This window comes from Natator depressus, chromosome 24 (genome assembly GCF_965152275.1).
Source record: "Natator depressus isolate rNatDep1 chromosome 24, rNatDep2.hap1, whole genome shotgun sequence".
In the NCBI taxonomy this organism is placed as follows: domain Eukaryota; kingdom Metazoa; phylum Chordata; order Testudines; family Cheloniidae; genus Natator; species Natator depressus.
This window is the reverse complement of record NC_134257.1, coordinates 9,067,809-9,084,990: the sequence shown is the minus strand read 5'-3', so window position 1 is coordinate 9,084,990 and position 17,182 is coordinate 9,067,809. Positions and strand designations below refer to the sequence as shown.

The following is a 17,182-nucleotide window of genomic DNA, read 5'->3' as shown; positions in this document are numbered from 1 at the left end:
ATCAAAGCCCACAGGAGACGAGAGGATTATGTGCCACAGGCAGAGCGCATGGCAGGGACTGAGGTGCACCAGTGCCTGAGACCTCTGCAATGGCAGGAAAACGATGAAGTGAGAAATACCCAGATAATCCTGGCAAGCGACCCGCACCCCACGCTGCAGAGGAAGGTAAAACCTCTTTCTGAGGTCACTGCCAATTTGACTTGAGGGAAAATTCCTTGCTGACCCCATATCTGGTGATCAGTCTGGGCATGTGGGGCGGGCAAGAACAGCCAGCCAAGCACCAGAGCAAGAGAGCGCTCAGAGCCCTGGCCCTTACCGTACAATGTCCCATCTCCAGCCGTTGCCATCTCCAGATGCTTCAGAGAAAGGACATGACAAAGAAATCCTCCCAGAGTATATCGTAGGGGGCGGGGGGAATCCTTTCCTGCCACTGGCAGGTGTCTGGCTGAAACCCTGACGCAGGAGGATCTTGATTTGCGTTGCTGCTGTTTGGCCTGTCCATACTGGAATTTCAAGGTAGCTCTTTAAGCAGGGAGTCTCTTCATAATCCAACTTCACAAGAATTACTTTTAAATGTGAAGTCTGTGAGAGTTTCCTTTAGTATGTCTTCTCCTTCCTAGGGCCTTACCTAGAAAACAGACCATCAGGAACAGTTTTGCTGGGCACGCAGTTCTCCTCAAATCTTTCCATTCAAACATTGTTGACACATCAACATTTCTATTTGTTTCCCCCGACAATGAAATTTTGTGTCCAAGTTTTGATGAATAATCCCTATTTTCCCTGGGATGCGAATCAAAGGCCATTACAGGGGTTGGGAGTTTTCCACTTACCAACAACACGGGTTTTGGATTAGGCTCCTGGTTGTTTGCTTCTTATACTGTTGCTCCTTCTTCCAAAGTGCATGGACTAGTGTAGCCCCCCAGCCCTGGCTGCTGGCAAGAACAAGGTACTGCATCATTTTTGCTATTGTCCATTTTGTTCCCCTGAATGGCCTTTTTATACATCTGAAATTACTGTTTGCTTGTGGTATTGTAGATGCCCCAAATGAGATCAGGGCCCCATACTGCTGGGCGTAGTACAGACACATCCTAAAAGACAATCCTTGCCCCAAAGGCTTGCAGTCTAAATAGCCAAGGCAGCCAAAAGTTGGGAGGGGAAGTAGAGGCACAAAGTGACAGGTTTCAGAGTAGCAGCCATGTTAGTCTGTATTGGCAAAAAGAACAGGAGGACTTGTGGCACCTTAGAGACTAACACATTTATTTGAGCATAAGCTTTCATGAGCTACAGCTCACTTCATCGGATGAAGTGGTTTGCACAAGAAACAACAAATTCTGCATCTTGGCAGGGGGTTAGATCAGACTAGATCACCCTTGCAGTCCCTTCTGTGGTTCTATGTCACACAGCAGATCAGTGTCAGCTGCTCCCCCCACCGTTAATGGCTCACTTCACCTTGAATGGTCCCTTGAAATACCTGTTAATTACTTATGCTAAACAGTCTGTTCCACCTTGTATTTAGCTGTGATACCCCAAGGGCTTGTCTATATATATGGCACTGTAGAGCTTAGTGAAGAGGAAAAGGAGTACTTGTGGCACCTTAGAGACTAACCAATTTATTTGAGCATAAGCTTTTGTGAGCTACAGCTCACTTCATCGGATGCATACTGTGGAAAGTGTAGAAGATCCATCGTCTACAGCCAAGCTCTGCGATACAACTGCATTTGCTCCCCCCTCAGACAGACAAACACCTACAAGATCTCTATCAAGCATTCTTACAACTACAATACCCACCTGCGGAAGTGAAGAAACAGATTGATAGAGCCAGAAGAGTTCCCAGAAGTCACCTACTACAGGACAGGCCTAACAAAGAAAATAACAGAACGCCACTAGCCGTCACCTTCAGCCCCCAACTAAAACCCCTCCAACGCATTATTAAGGATCTACAACCTATCCTGAAGGATGACCCAACACTCTCATAAATCTTGGGAGACAGGCCAGTCCTTGCCTACAGACAGCTCCCCAACCTGAAGCAAATACTCACCAGCAACAACATACCACACAACAGAACCACTAACCCAGGAACCTATCCTTGCAACAAAGCCCGTTGCCAACTGTGCCCACATATCTATTCAGGGGACACCATCACAGGGCCTAATAACATCAGCCACACTATCAGAGGCTCATTCACCTGCACATCCACCAATGTGATATATGCCATTATGTGCCAGCAATGCCCCTCTGCCATGTACATTGGTCAAACTGGACAGTCTCTACGTAAAAGAATAAATGGACACAAATCAGATGTCAAGAATTATAACATTCATAAACCAGTCGGAGAACACTTCAGTCTCTCTGGTCACTCGATTTCTGACCTAAAAGTGGCAATTCTTCAACAAAAAGACTTCAGAAACAGACTCCAACGAGAGATTGCTGAATTGGAATTAATTTGCAAATTGGATACAATTAACTTAGGCTTGAATAGAGACGGGGAGTGGCTAAGTCATTATGCAAGGTAACCTATTTCCCCTTGTTTTTTCCTACCCCCTACCCCCTCCTCAGACATTCTTGTTAAACCCTGGATTTGTGCTGGAAATGGCCCACCTTGATTATCATACACATTGTAAGGAGAGTGGTCACTTTAGATAAGCTATTACCAGCAGGAGAGTGGGGTGGGGGGAGGTATTTTTTTTATGCTTTGTGTGTATAAAAAGATCTTCTACACTTTCCACAGGATGCATCCGATGAAGTGAGCTGTAGCTCACGAAAGCTTATGCTCAAATAAATGTGTTAGTCTCTAAGGTGCCACAAGTCCTCCTGTTCTTTTTGCGGATACAGACTAACACGGCTGTTACTCTGAAACCTGTCAACCTATGTCAGTGTACACACTATAGCCTTGCTCCCGCTGATGTAAGTGCCGTACTACACTGACACCATAACTCCACCTCCAAGAGAGACATAGGGCTTATGTCAGTGTAGTTAGGGCAACACAGGGTTACTTAAAAAGAAAAAAGAAAAGGAGTACTTGTGGCACCTTAGAGACTCACCAGTTTATTTGAGCATGAGCTTTCGTGAGCTACAGCTCACTTCATCGCCATGATTTCAACAATTTCCATCCCACCATCAACCTCAGCCTGGTCCAGTCCACACAAGAGATCCACTTCCTGGACACTACAGTGCTAATAAACGATGGTCACATCAACACCACCCTATACCGGAAACCTACTGACCGCTATTCCTACCTACATGCCTCCAGCTTTCACCCTGACCACACCACACGATCCATCGTCTACAGCCAAGCTCTGCGATACAACCGCATTTGCTCCAACCCCTCAGACAGAGACAAACACCTACAAGATCGCTATGCATCCGATGAAGTGAGCTGTAGCTCACGAAAGCTCATGCTCAAATAAACTGGTTAGTCTCTAAGGTGCCACAAGTACTCCTTTTCTTTTTTCTTTTTACGAATACAGACTAACACGGCTGTTACTCTGAAACAGGGTTACTTACATCAGTAGTTGGCTGTCTTGTCAATTTCATGGCTCTGCAGCTGGGCAGCTGCCTGGTCTCCTTTCCAAGCTGGGCTGCCACTCAGCCTCTCAGGCTCTCAGCTTCAGCTGACCCCCAGACCCTCCTAGGGAGGTCTGCTGCCCCCCTGGGTCCCAACAGCCTGGCTGCCCTGCCCCAGGCTCTCAGTTCCTGTCCCATCCAGATGCAATTTACTGCAGTGGCTGTAAATTGACCTAACCTAGGTCAATTTAAGATTGTAGTGTAGACATGCCCTCATGAGCAACACAGTTATACCAACGTTAAGTCTGTGGTGTAGACGAAACCTGAGTAAGTTTCCCAGTCCTGAAGAAGAGCTCTGGGTCGCTCAAGAGCTTGTCTCTTTCACCAACAGAAGTTGGGCCAATCAGAGATATCACCTCACCCACCTTGTCTTGTGCATGCTGTACTTGTCATACATGCAGTGGGGTGTGCAGGGGGCGTTCAGCAAACAGTGCACAACCCACCAGTTAATCTTTTTTAAAAATCTCATTTTGGGGCCAGTTTCATTGTTTTTAGGGGCTGGGTCTGCCTGATTGTTGGACTTTTTGACGGGCGACTCTGCTTTAGGTGGGGAGCAGGACATCTGAGGTGAACACGGCCCTGAGGCTACCATCACCCCAGCCTGGCGGAGTGCTCTATGGCTGTCGCTGCTGAACTCACTTCCTGTCTGCAGGGCTGGGAGAGTTTGAGACAGGAAGTTGGGGGCCTTGCAGGTATGGGCCAACTGAAAGTCTGCTGAGCCTGGCCCTTTGCAAGCCAGGTGTCATCACAGCTCCTTGTAGCTACGCATTTCCCAGAATCCTCTGCTCTCCAGCTCCCAGAATCCTTCGTGCCTCAACTCCCAGAATCCTGGGCTCTTCTGCTCCCAGAATCCTTTGTGCCCCAGCTCCCAGAATCCCCTGCTCCAAAATCCGTTGTGCCCCCAGTTCCCAGAATTCTCTGCTCTCCTGCTCCCAGACTCCCTTGCCCTTCCTCGGATGGCAGCAGCCAATGCAATCACTGGAGGACTGTTTACAATTAAAAGGGTGTGGCCCAAGGGGATGGGTTTGCGAGGCCATTGGGTCTCAGCCAATCAGCGGTGCTAGAAGCTGGGTCTGGCCTTCTCATAGGTGGGGAGGAGCTGCAATCGGTGGAGGCTGTAGCCAATGAGGAAGTGAGCAAGGGGTAAGGCAGGCAATGGCCACGGCATCCAATAAAATGTGAGGGGTTAGTCCTGATTGACATGCCCGTCACCCAATAGAGAAGGCAGTGGATACGGACTGATCTGAGTGACAGCTTTGTTCGCCAATTGAACTGAGAGTTTGGGAGGAGCGTTTTGAGTGACAGGTTACCAAGCCAATTGGAAGGGCAGAGAGTGAGGGAACCATCTCCATGGCAGCCAATGGGCCTGGGCGTGGAAGGAGGCCATTCCTGAGCTACATTCCGCTAGTCCTTGGGGTTTGAGGTCGGGAGATTGACAGACTCCCCCAGCTAACGGGGATTGTCCTCAACCAATCGGCCTAGGGAGTAGGCGGGTCATCCAGTTGAGTATGGGGCTCCCCAGTATAAGCATATGCAGTTGGGGGTCCTCTTGATTGTCGGGCTGTGCTGATCAATAGAGGCGAGGATCAGCCCTTGTGTGACAGCCATGCCAGCCAACGAGGCTCAGAGTGGGCGGAGCAGAGCTAATTGACAGGTTTCCCAGCTAATGGAGAACGAGATAGTGGCTGCAGCCGCGGAGCGGCAGACCAATGGGATATGACGTAGGCGGGGGTAAGCCTTTGAGTGGCAGAAGCGGCCATCAATGGGAACAGGGCAGGGTAGGCGGGTCAGCCTCGGAGTTGCTTGTTTCCCAACCAATGGGGAATGAGGTAAGAGGGGTAAGCCCTTGAGTGACAGACAACGCAACCAATGGAAAGGGAGGAGGGCGGGACCAGCCCCTGAGTGCCAGGCGCGCCTGCCAATGGTGTCGGTGTAAGGGGGGGCGAGCCCCAGCGGGCAGGGGTGGAGGGAGGAGGGTGAAGCAGGAAGTGGCTGAGAAGCAGCTGGAGCCGGAGAGGGGCCTTGGGGCTGGGATCGGAGCCGCCCCCCCGCCCGCTTCTACTGGAGCTAGGGCCGGGACCCTCACCCGCAGCGCCCGGCCAGCCGGGGCGGAGCCGCCGCAGCAGCCGCCTGAGCCCAGGGGCCAGCCGGTAAATACCCCCCGCCTGCCCCTGCGCTGGCGCCCCGCCCCCTGCCGAGCCCCCCCCCCCCCCGCCCGGCCGAGCCCCCCCGCTCCGCCGGCCGAGCCCCCCCGCTATTCTCGCCGGCGCTGGAGCAGGGGGCTCCCACCCTAATTCCTGGGGGGACCCCGTTAAATGCAGGCGGTGAATCTTATTGTGGGCCCCCCCCAATTCTTATTGTGGGCCCGCCCCCCAGCGCGTGGGGAGTAAGGGGGAGGGGTGTTTCTCTACCCCCGAAAAGGGGAAGGGAAATAAAGGGGTCTCCTTAGGGCCCCCCCGATTCCTCGGGAAGAGGTGTGAATAAGACAGTCCCCCAAATGGGGAAAATAAAAAAGAGGTGTCAAGGCCCCCCCCAGGTTCTTAGGGGTCTCTCTAGGTACCCCCAGACATGGGGAGTGAATAAGAGGCTCTGGTGCCCCTTCGTTTCCTGGGGAGGAGGGTGTGAATAAGGTGGCGTGTCTCTCTGGTCCTCCTCAAATATGGAGATGGTGAACCAGAGGGTTTTATGGGTTTCCCCCCAAATCGTGGGGAGGAATGTGTCACTAAGGTGGGTCTCTAGGTGCCCCCAAATGGGGAAATGAATAATGGGGGTTTTGTGGGACTCCCCAATTCCTGGGATCTCCCTGGGCTCCCCAGTGCCTGGGGAGGGTTGTTTGAATAAAGGGGTATTTCTCTGGGACCCTGGACTATTGAGAAGGTGACTAAAGGGTGATGTCATTATGGGTCCCCAATTTATGGAGAGTGAATTCTGGATTGGAGGTGTCCTCTCCCCTTCCCCCTCCTGCCCCCCAGCTCAGTGGGAGCAAATAGGAGTTCTCTGGCACTCAGGGACTGCCCCCTCTGTGGCCACCCCCTGAGCTGTTGTGGGTGTCTCACTACAAAGCCCCTCAAACTCCTGAAGTGGAAACAAGAGGTGGGGTAGGTGGTCCTGCTCTGAGACCCTTTTATTCCCTAAACTCTGTGTGTGGGGTGTGTGAATACAAGGTAATGGAGGATCAGGGTTGAACCTTGTGGGGAGGGGGATGGGTTCTGCAAGGAAGTTGTGTACAGTATTAAAATGTAACTGTTACATTCTGCTACAATCTATCCTGGGCTTCGGTCACTTCCTTTTGAGGCCTCTTGGCTTTTGTTTGTGAGGAGGAAGGGTTGTTAGACAGCCTGGGCGTTTGGTGGTTTGCTTCAGACCAGTTACCGCCTCCTGGGCATCTTCCCCCAGAAAGCCTCTTCTTTGCTAGTCTATGTCTCTGTGGAATCATTTTGCAGGGCAGTCTTGTGGTTCTGTAAAATTAAGTTGTTTGTGGGAAGATGATCGGGTTTTTAAACAGAATTAATTCTCTCTGTAGTGAACTGTGGGGTGTAAGTAAGATCTGCTTTCTTCTGATGTTTAGGTTGTATCTGATCTAAGCAGTGTCCCAGGATTTAACGTGTGTCATCAGCGACTGCTGGCCCTGTCTATTCTTTGAGTATGTGAAAAATTGCCTGTCTATTCTATAATACAGTCCACTGTTGTTAGCATAGATAAGATGTGCAGGGGTTTTTACCACTGTCTTCCTATTCTGGTGTAGAGGACAGTGGTATAAACACCAGTGAGCTATACCTGTGCTTTCATCTTTGGCCTTAATCCTGCAGTCTCAGCTGTGTATGAGGGCCCTTACTTTTGCATGGAGACCAAGTGAAACCTGTAGGGCTCTGCAAAGATGCAGGTGTCTGCCTGCAGCTGATTGTAGCATCAGGCTCTTTGTTAGCAACGGTGGAAGCATTTCAGAAAATCACCCAAATAGCAGGTTTTTCTGATGCTGATGTGTTGTTTTTTGTTCCTTTTAGGGGCCTAATTTTGTGCGGTGCACGTCTTGCATTGTTCGCTCAGCATTTTGCAAGGACGGGGACCTTATACAGTTTCCTTGATCTCATCCATCTCTGATTTCTGAAATTCTTCTAGGTCATCTATTTTAATCTCTGTTATTGCTAATGTAAAATCGTCCCTTACAATATGTTTTGCAGGCTTTAATTTATTTGTACCGGAAATCATCTAAACACACTTCTGGATACTGTAAAAATATTAATGTACTAATAGAAGCTGTGTGCATTTATGGCACAGGGTCACTGGTGTGTGGGTCTAGAGTGAGAGAACTACGTATCTCCTTCCTTTTCCCTCTTGGCATTGCAGTATATGTGTGAGATCATCTATTTCCAGTGTTGGAATGAAAGGAGAGATCCTGGCTGAGTTTGAAACATACATTGTAAAACTTAATGTGGTGAAAATAGCATGAAATTCTGTTGGCATAAAGATAACAGTGGGGTCCTCTAGAAATCTCAGAACATCAATTTAGGTGCTGTATTTGGCACCAGATGAGTTGGTGAGGGTATGTTAGAAATGCACCAGTAGATGGTAATGGGGTTTGCAGACTTCCAGGTCTGGGAAGTCTCCGTTGCCCTGTGGTTAAAACATTGAAATACAAGGGGGTTCAATTGCTGACTCTATCATTGACCCTCTGGGTAAGTCGCTTCATCTCTTTGTGCCTCAATTTGCCATCTGGAAAATGGGGATATTTCCTTTCCTCCCACCTTTTGTCTTGCTTGGATTGCAGGCTCTTTGGGGTAGCTTCTGTCTCATACCATGTGTATATAGAACGCTTAGCAAAGTGGTGATTGAAGTCTCTAGGCCACTACTGGAGAAGAATGTAATAAAACACATTGCTTCATAAAACAACAAATGTTCATTTTAACCTGTTTGTGCTGTTCTGGTGGCTTGGTTCAGTAGCTACGCTGGCACTGCCTTACTCGCCAAACAGCATTGCCTAGAGGTACTAGAAGCAGTAGCTTTTCTTCCTTGCTCTGCCGGGAAAATCAGGCCTTAGCTGCATTGAGACAATTCCCCAATGCCTGCTGCGTGTGTGGCAATGCCAGGCTGAGGTGCGACTTGCGTCTGTGCAACTTGACGGCTGGCTAAATGAGCGCAAATGCAAATTATAGCTTGACGCCGCTTCCCCTGTCTACACCAGGGGTTAGCACTGATGCTACTGCACAGATGTATGAAATCAGGGCACAGTCCTAGAGTAGACAAGTCCCGGCACTGTGACCTTGGGGTAAGTCAGTTCTAGATTCCGGGCCTTAGTTCCCGACCTGTAAAATGGAAATAATACCGGGGGTGGGGGTTGCAATGCTTAGTGCTTGCATAGATCTCAGTGAATTATCCAAATGAGGACACCGTGTAGGCCTTGTCTATGCCAGGAGTGCTTTGCTAGTGTAGGTATACTGGTGTACTAAACCAGCAAAGTGCTCTTAGTGCGTTTGAAGTTTATACCAGCAAAACTGCACTCACTTGTCGCTTATTCCAGCGCCCAGAGTGAAATACGCCACCCTGGCAAACAAGCTGTATCTCCATTAGCGCTGGGCTGCCAGCGTCCGAGATCTCACTCTTCACACCCCTGACTGACCGAGCTACGCTGGCAGACGCCTGTAGTGTAGACACGGCCCCGAGTGCAGAGTATACGCCGCAAAGTATTGCCCCATGGGATCTCTTTTTCCACCTCAAGCTACCCATTACTCAGACTCCATAGGGTTTTGTTTTGTTTAACAGAATCACTTCTTTCACCTCGTGTTGATGTTGAGACCAGTTTGTGTTAAAAACAACCTCAACAAAAGCCTGCCAATGTTTAAAAACTTCATTTTCCAGGCTGGCCAAATTCTAAGCAGCCCTGGATCTCAGCCACCACTTGTTTGTTTGGTGTCTCCAGAAATTAGCAGATGGTAGAGACTTAATTCTGTTAAACCTATGGGAATTTAATCACTAACCAGCCTCTAGTCGGGTTTTATGTCTTCTCCCCTGCAAGGGCAGCTGTGATCTGCTAGTAGATGGAGTACGGGACTGCAAGTCAGGTTCTCATTTCAATTTATTGCTGTCTTACGTTGTTCCTTGGATTCCCTACTTGCTCCATGGGGAGAATGGAACTTACCCAAGCTTCATACAACAGTTCTAAGTATTATAAAATGGTTCATGTTGGAATTCTCAGAACACCTGCATCAGTAGTTAATTTCCTGGGGTGGGGGTGGAATCTGTACGCTGGGTGTGGATCCAGGAAAAACAGTGTTGTCTACTGATGGGCGAAAGAGACTGGGCATCAGGACCGCTGGGTTCCACTCCTAGATTTGGTTTCAGAAGTTGGAGTGATTTTTTTAAAGTTTGCTGCCATTGGGAGCTCTCATCAGTTTTTAAAAATAAGCTAAGATGATTTCAGGGATTATATCTGCCTCTCGGTCCTCCTGTCAGTCAGTGCTGTTACAGCCACACTTCCTTATTTCTTTATTTTTAAATATTGTTCTCTCCCCTCTCCCCTTCCCACAGCAGCACCTACCCAAGCAAAAGGGGAAATTGTGCCTAGTTTTCCTGTTAATCCTGTATAATCAGAATGCTTATTAACACACAGGGGGAAAAGCACAAACAAGTGCTGTTAAATGCACAAAGGAAACACCTGGAAAAACAGAAGGATTTTGTTACTTATTTCTTACCATGATCTTAAGTCTGGCTTGTTTAAAAAAAATAGCAGGTACAAAATCTTCAGGCAGGCATATGTTTAGCTTCGGTCCTTTTCTGGTCCCGATCACTGTCGAGAAGCCGTTTGTTTGTGTCTGCAGAGGTGTCCCTCTAACTAGAGGCCTGTAACATAGTTGCTTTTCCTCCACAGAGTTCAAAGCGCCTTACAGCGATCGAGGAGTATTGTTGTTCCCGTTTCACAGGTGGGGGAAATGGAGGCACAGAGAGGGGAAGTGGCTTAGCTTTGGTCAGAATAAATGGGGCTCCACTTGGTCTGAGATGGTTGTAAGCTGGGTTAGCTGTATCTTTCTGATGAGTGAGGCTGTTAGGAAAGGCCCGTGTTGAGGCACCTGCGCGGGTGAGTAACCGAGTAGGGTGGAATCTTCCCATCTGTCACGGCGCAATGTTAAAAGAGCTGTCTGCTAGTGAAGGGACTGGGGACTAGGATTCCTGGGTTCTCTTCCTAGCCTCTGCCCTGACTCGCTGTGTGACCTTAAGTAAGTCACTTCCGTCTCTCGCAGCCTCCATTTCTCTGCCTGTAAAGAGGGTTGTGAAACTTAATTCCTGGGCTCCTTGGATGATGGGCAAAGCATTAGATGCTGCAGATCTCGATTCCCTGAGCAGAGATGCTGATGGGCTGCGGGGTTGAATGAAAGGACCTGGAAGCACAGGAGAACAGTAATTATAATGAGCGAGCCCCCTGGCTCCCTCTTCCAAAAACACTCCCGTGGCCCTGTAAGGTAATTTAGCCTTGACCGTTAGCTCTGCCTTGAAATCCTGAGTGTGGCTGAGAGTTCATGGCCAGCAGAAGGTGTTGCATCATTGTCAGCTTTGCAGATGGAATGCCTCTGTTTATCCTCTGCCCGTCTACCTCTGCTCGATCTGGAGGGGCCACCCCATGCGAGAAAGAGTTTAACCCCTCTGGCCTGTTCAGTCCTCGCCCTCTCTGCTGAATCTGCCAACAAGGGGCCAGTTAGCGCCAGAAGTGCTTGCGACATGGATCCCCGTTCACTAGGAGCGGGACTGCGATTTGGCCGTATGCATTCCACGCAGGCTGCTGAGCAGCCGGGAGAGAGTGGCAGCCAAGAGCTCAACCTGCAGCGTCTACACGGGCCCTGCGTCACCATAACTACGCTGACGTAAGGCCTACGCCCCTTGTGGAGGCGGAGTTGTGATGTCGGTGTGTAGGGCACTGACATCGACGGGAGCAAGGCTGTTGTGTGTACGCTGACGTAATTAGGTCGACGTAAGGTGCTTTACATCGACCTAACTCTGTAGTGTAGACCGAGCCTCTCCTAGCTGATGCGGCTGTGCCAGCAAAATGTTGTGGTGTGATTAGGCTCAAGAGACAAACTATACCAGCAAAAGCAGGTTTATGCTGCTATAAGTGCGTCTACACTAGGGCTTGTACTGGCATAGCTGCGTTAGCAAAAAAAATCACACCCCTAATCGGCATAGCTATGCTGGTCTACGTTTTAGGCCTAAATCAGACTTTAGACCAGTGATACTCGGACTGAGCTGCAGGTGGCTCTTTAATGGGTCTCCTGCAGCTCTTTGCAGCACATGTTAAAAGACTGTGTGATTTAATTCTCAACCAGTCTAAGTTACCAACCAATCAGGATGCGTTTACTGGGTTGTTAACCAATTGTAGTCGATAAAATAATACTTGGTCCGAATTTTATTTATTTATATATGGATAACGTTGATCACTAATTTGGCTCCAGAACCACTGAGGTCTGAGTATCACCGCATTAAACTGTGTCTATACTACAGACTTCTGCCGGCCCAGCTCTGTGGGCTATGAAGAGGTGGGATCCCTGACCAGCATGGCTGTGTCAGCAGAAGCCCGTAGAGCCTAGTGTGCACACAGCTATGCTCTTACTGGTATGGCTTGTTTTCCTTGTGGTGGGTGGATTTACTATACCGGAAATTGACCAGAATACCTCTACACGTGGCCATTTTAATTTCAGAATAGCTTTCATGCTTTAAGTGGACACCCTACCTTATTCCGGAATAACTTCCCCATGTACATAAGCCCCTCTGTCTGGTCTCCGTGCAGGCCAGCCAACTGTATTCAGATTCTGCCTCACAGGGGAGTGGCCTTTGAAAGTCCTTACAAGTTTTAGGCCTGGGCTGCTCTGAGGTTGCCATAGCTCCGGCGCTCCGGAGTGGGAAGATTCCAGACCCCCGAGCGCGGGAGCAAAGCCAGCCTAACCCCTGCTGTCGCCTTAGCTACTACCGCTGGGGGAGGTGGTGTAGGCTGTCAACTTCCATTGCTGTAGGGTGCGTGTCTATGCTGGGGGGAGCGGGAGCGGCACAAAGAGACGTGCATAATGGCCAAGTTCCAATCACTCACCCCTGCCTGGGGAGGGAGGGGGAAACAACCCCAGATGGCTTCAAACGTCCAATCAATAGGTGTGGCCGAGTATTGTTTCCTACCTGGCCCCCTGGAGAGGTGAAAGGAGCCATCACTGAGCACTCCAGAGACAGGAAGGCATGAGGGCAGGGAATAGATAAGGGTCCATTTCCCAAGATAAAGGGACACAAGGGAACTGATTCTATGAAGTACCGGATTTTCCTCGCTGAGCGAGTGGCCAGCCATGAATTCCACCTGGGTAAATTAATAATTTTCTATAACTGACGCTGTGGAGCGGCCAAACTACACCTCGCAGGGTTTTAGATGTTAGCTGCTTTTATTTCTTCTTGGCTGTGCTGTAAAACACCCCTATTCGGAATGAATCCGGTGGGTTTGGTGCGGTGGGAGGTTGGAATTCTGACCAGACCGTTCTTGGGGAGCACCATGGTTACCTGTCCTCCTTCCTGCCTCAGTTGCTGATGTGGAGACAGGGCGTTCCAAGGACAGTAGGGAAAAGAGCAACCCCACCAAAATCATGCAAGTGCTGGGTGGCAGTAGGCTCGACGTCAGAAGGGACAAAGACGTTAATCTTGGCTAGCTGCACAGCAGGTGGAGAACAGGGGAGGAATTAGGAGAAATTCAGAGAAAACAGCGAGGTTGTGGTAGAGGGGTTCAGGGGACGTGTCTCAGATGGCAGGAGATGCACAGGAGAAGGCTGTTGCACCAACAAAGGGTAGATTGTGGCTAGGCAAACAGGGAGGAGCATAGAGAGAGTGGATCAGGGTGGTTAGCTGGTGCTAATCTACAGAGGGATTTAAAACCGAGGCGCAAGAGGCTCCTGAAACGAATCTGGAGCTGGTCCAGATACCAGAGGAAGGGAGTGAACGTGCCCCTGTTGCCCTGTCTGGGTGAGGTCAGCAGCAGCACGTGCTGGGGTCTGCAGAGCTGGGACTCTGAGGAGCGCTCGGTCGCTTGCCCATCTGCTGGGAGGCGCACCAGCACATTAGGTGCGGCCTTGAGGCATTCCTTACAAACAGTCCCTTGTCAGACAGTCGCTTATCTGATCATCTCCATGTCAGGAAACCGTTTCAACAATAACAGACTTTGTTGGGAGCCATGTACGCTTATATTCTGTAAGCTACAAACGCCCAGAGATTCAGGGCAAATGTAGCAATGTCCTTGCCACTACTTGGATCCTGTACCCCCCCAAATGCTCCTCAACTGGGTCCCCTTGCTGGCCATTTTTGTAGCTTGGCTTTGGAAACACCTGGGGATGGAGACTTTCCACCACTTGAAAAACCATCTTTGAAGCCCTCCTAGCCCTGCCCCAAACAGCCCCCCTCCAGCATACAGAGAGAGCTCAGTTCTGATCTGTTCATGCTGTTCTGACACCACCTCCTCTGGGGCCGATCCTTTCCTCATTTGGTCTCAGCTCAGGGGTGAGCTTTTTGTGGAAAGCTCTGTGTCTCTCTCCGGGTCTATTTCATTTGTTGGGAGGTGGCGGGGGAGACATCTGCACCTCACTGGAAATGACCACGTGGATCAGCAGTAGCCCATGAGACAGCTGATAGTCATACTTAGCATGTTGAAGTCACGCCTCACGGAGCAGGTGCCCAGCGTCTTTTAAGGTGACAATTCGATTGATTATGAATTTTGTATTGAGTTAGCAGCAAGAGCTACACCCTTTGCTTTGTCATGGTTGGGGACAGGGCCTGACGATATCTTTTGGGCTTGATTTATTGGGTAGCTGGGGCCAGAGAGTACAAGAAACTGATTTGGAACACAGACCAAGGAGTCAGGACTCCTGGGTTCTGTTTGGAGTGTTGCTATTTGCTTGCCATATGTCCTTTTCACATCACCATGCCTCAGTTTCCCCATCTATGAAATGGGAATGATTCTTCCCTATCTGTCAGGGTTGAGGCTTTCATCCCTTAATGCCTATAAGGGGTTTGAGTTCAGTATCACTGTTAAAGCTTTCCCCGTTGTTTGCAGTGTTGATGCCAGGATATTGGAGAGACAAAGTGGGGGAGGGAATATCTTTGATGACCGGCCCAGCTGTTGAGCTTACAGAGCTCTTCTTCAGAGTAACTTTAGTGTTTGAAGAAAAAGGAAATTGCAGGTTAACCCCAAAAGTAGGGGAACTCCAGGTCTTTTGTGCCTTTGTGTTTTCCATCAATGCAGGAAGAGCCAGGGGCTTGGCATAGAGGTCACAGCTTATAAAAGCACCTGGACACTTGCTGAGTTGCTTTGTCATAGAGGTAAGTTAACAATGCCCGCATTTTAACTAGCCTCTTGAGGCTTAATACTGCCCATCAAGGTGACTAGGGGCCAGCTTATGCCTTTGGGGATGCTGCTAACGTTTGTTTTTCCTGCAAGACATCTAGGAATCTTTTAGCACAATATCTGTCTAGCAGCACTTCTGCCCACCCACCCTTTCAGTGTGGGTTTTGCACCGTGCTGATGAGACATTGCCATGGGTTTGTGGTTCTAACACCAAAATCTCTCACTCCTGTATTTCTACCCTCACGAAAGCTTATGCTCAAATAAATTGGTTAGTCTCTAAGGTGCCACAAGTCTTCCTTTTCTTTTTGCGAATACAGACTAACACGGCTGCTACTCTGAAATCTTTCCTCTGGGTTACACACTGCTTTGCCCTTCTCTAGTATTGTTTATCCAGGGATCTCAAAGCATTTGAAAGCCCACGACCTCCATGTGAGGCTCTGATGTTAGAAGTGGGGAAACTGAGGCACAGCGGTGATGGTATTGGCTCAGGGTTGCCCAGCGAAGCGGGGCAGAGCTGGGGAACAGAACACAGACATTCTGACTGTTGTCTAACCTAACCTACCGCAGCAAATCCAGAGTCTGACCATCTTTTAGGAAATGCTGCCAAACCTTCCTCTTTGGTAAAGCCTTTCCTCACGGCAAGAATGACCGTCTCAGCACTAACGCCCGTATCTACCCACCCCACCCCCGCCTTCGATAAACCTGGCACAAACAAAGCAACTGGCACATGCACAGCCCCTGCCCCAAACCCAGCCGGGATTTCACCCTGAACAAGGAGAAGAGCTGGGGGAACTCGATAAAGACCACTAGGGACTTCACTACTGCTGGCGGTTCGACGCGGGCAGCACACAGATGCTGTGGTGATGGGCGGCAGGATAAAATCCTTGCTAGCTGGGAATGGAACCCAGGAGTCCAGCGGTGTATGCTGTGATTGCTGCCTGTCTTCCCCCATCTCCCCCCTTTTCCTGGTGCTGTCCCCCTGGTTTGATGAACAGAATCTGAAGCCAAGAGACCTGGAATACCTGTGTCCCCCTCCCCCTCAGTGTGGTGTTGAACCTGCCAGGCTGCGTCAGGATGGACTCGGTGAGCTCCTGATCCCAGCCCTGGCAGATGGCAAGGGAGGTGGCGCTCCTCCCACGAATTAGTCGATGTTGCTGGGGGCAAGGCAGAGAGGGTGGCAGTGGAGGGGCCTAGGATTTGCGCCTCTGCACCGAGGGTCAGATGGGTAGCTGCTGCCTTAAACCACGCTTCCTAGCCAAAGCCATCCTCCCAAAAGGCCAGCCGCAGCCGCCAAGGAGTTCGGGGCTTGTTTTGCTGAACCTCCCCTCCCACTGCAGCTGTCCCTGCTGAGCCCTGACCTCATGATGTCACGCTGGGCGTAGAACATGTTGCTGCTGCTTGTTTAACCAGTGTGGCTTTCTATCATCCCTTTCCTCCATGTGAAACCCGAGCCTGCTCCCCGGCCCGCTGCACTCCTCCACGGAGCTCCCTTCTAGCAGGTTAGTACTGCATCGGGTGTCTGGCTCTGGAAACGGAAGGGTGACTGAGTTGGCAAATCACACTGCTGAAGATTTGCTAGATAAGCAAACTCGGATGAGATCAGGAAGGCCGAAAGCAAGAAATGCAGTGTATTGGAAACCTCTCGGCTGCGGGGATTTTTGGCATAGGTGCTGTGGTTTTGGAATAGATTGCCAAACAAATGGGGGTGTATCACTGGGGGAAGCTGTGAGTGAATTTGGAGCATTGTGTAGATGTGGCATCGCTTATATGCCACCTGAAGTGTGCGCGGTGCTCTACAGAACAAAGACGCAGGTCCCCCTTAGCTGAACAGCAAGTGAGCTTGGTTCACCATGACTCCATGCCTGGCATTGAAGGTGCCCTGATAAATTTCAGTTAAGACTGTTCTCAGTTGGTCAAAGCAGGGGAACTGGGATCTGGGTTTTGTACCCAGCTCTGTCCCTGACTTGTTGTGATCTTGGGCAAGTCAGTTCCCACTTTGTGCCTCAGTTTCCCAATCCTTAAATGGGGTGTACTATTCCTCTGCTCCTACATGGCTTGTGAGACTTAATGTTTGTAAATCCCCAAATTAAAGACACTTGAGATGCACAAGGTTGTTTATAAACGGTGTCTCTCCTCCAAAGCTCAGCTGGATCTCTTTCTGCTTTCTATCTTAGCAAAAATAATTATAGTGCCCAAACGGAGCAAAGTGGGGAGGGAAGAACTTTGAAGTTGGAGATCTTTAGAAGTTGTCCGGCAGGAAGAAAT

At 49.8% G+C, this 17,182-nt stretch overlaps 1 protein-coding gene across 3 annotated transcripts in view; it reads left to right on the top strand.

Moving 5' to 3' along the window:
- Window positions 1-5,541: 5,541 nt before the first annotated feature.
- ZNF687 (zinc finger protein 687) overlaps window positions 5,542-17,182 on the top strand; it is a 48,795-nt gene continuing 37,154 nt past the window's right edge. The window contains exons 1-2 of one of the 3 annotated variants that reach the window (XM_074938849.1): window positions 5,555-5,574; window positions 5,633-5,714. The gene's annotated coding sequence lies outside the window, so the exon portion shown is untranslated. Of the gene's footprint in view, window positions 5,715-16,301; window positions 16,417-17,182 lie in introns of those variants that run through there. The other 2 variants (XM_074938848.1, XM_074938851.1) reach the window with 2 other exon arrangements.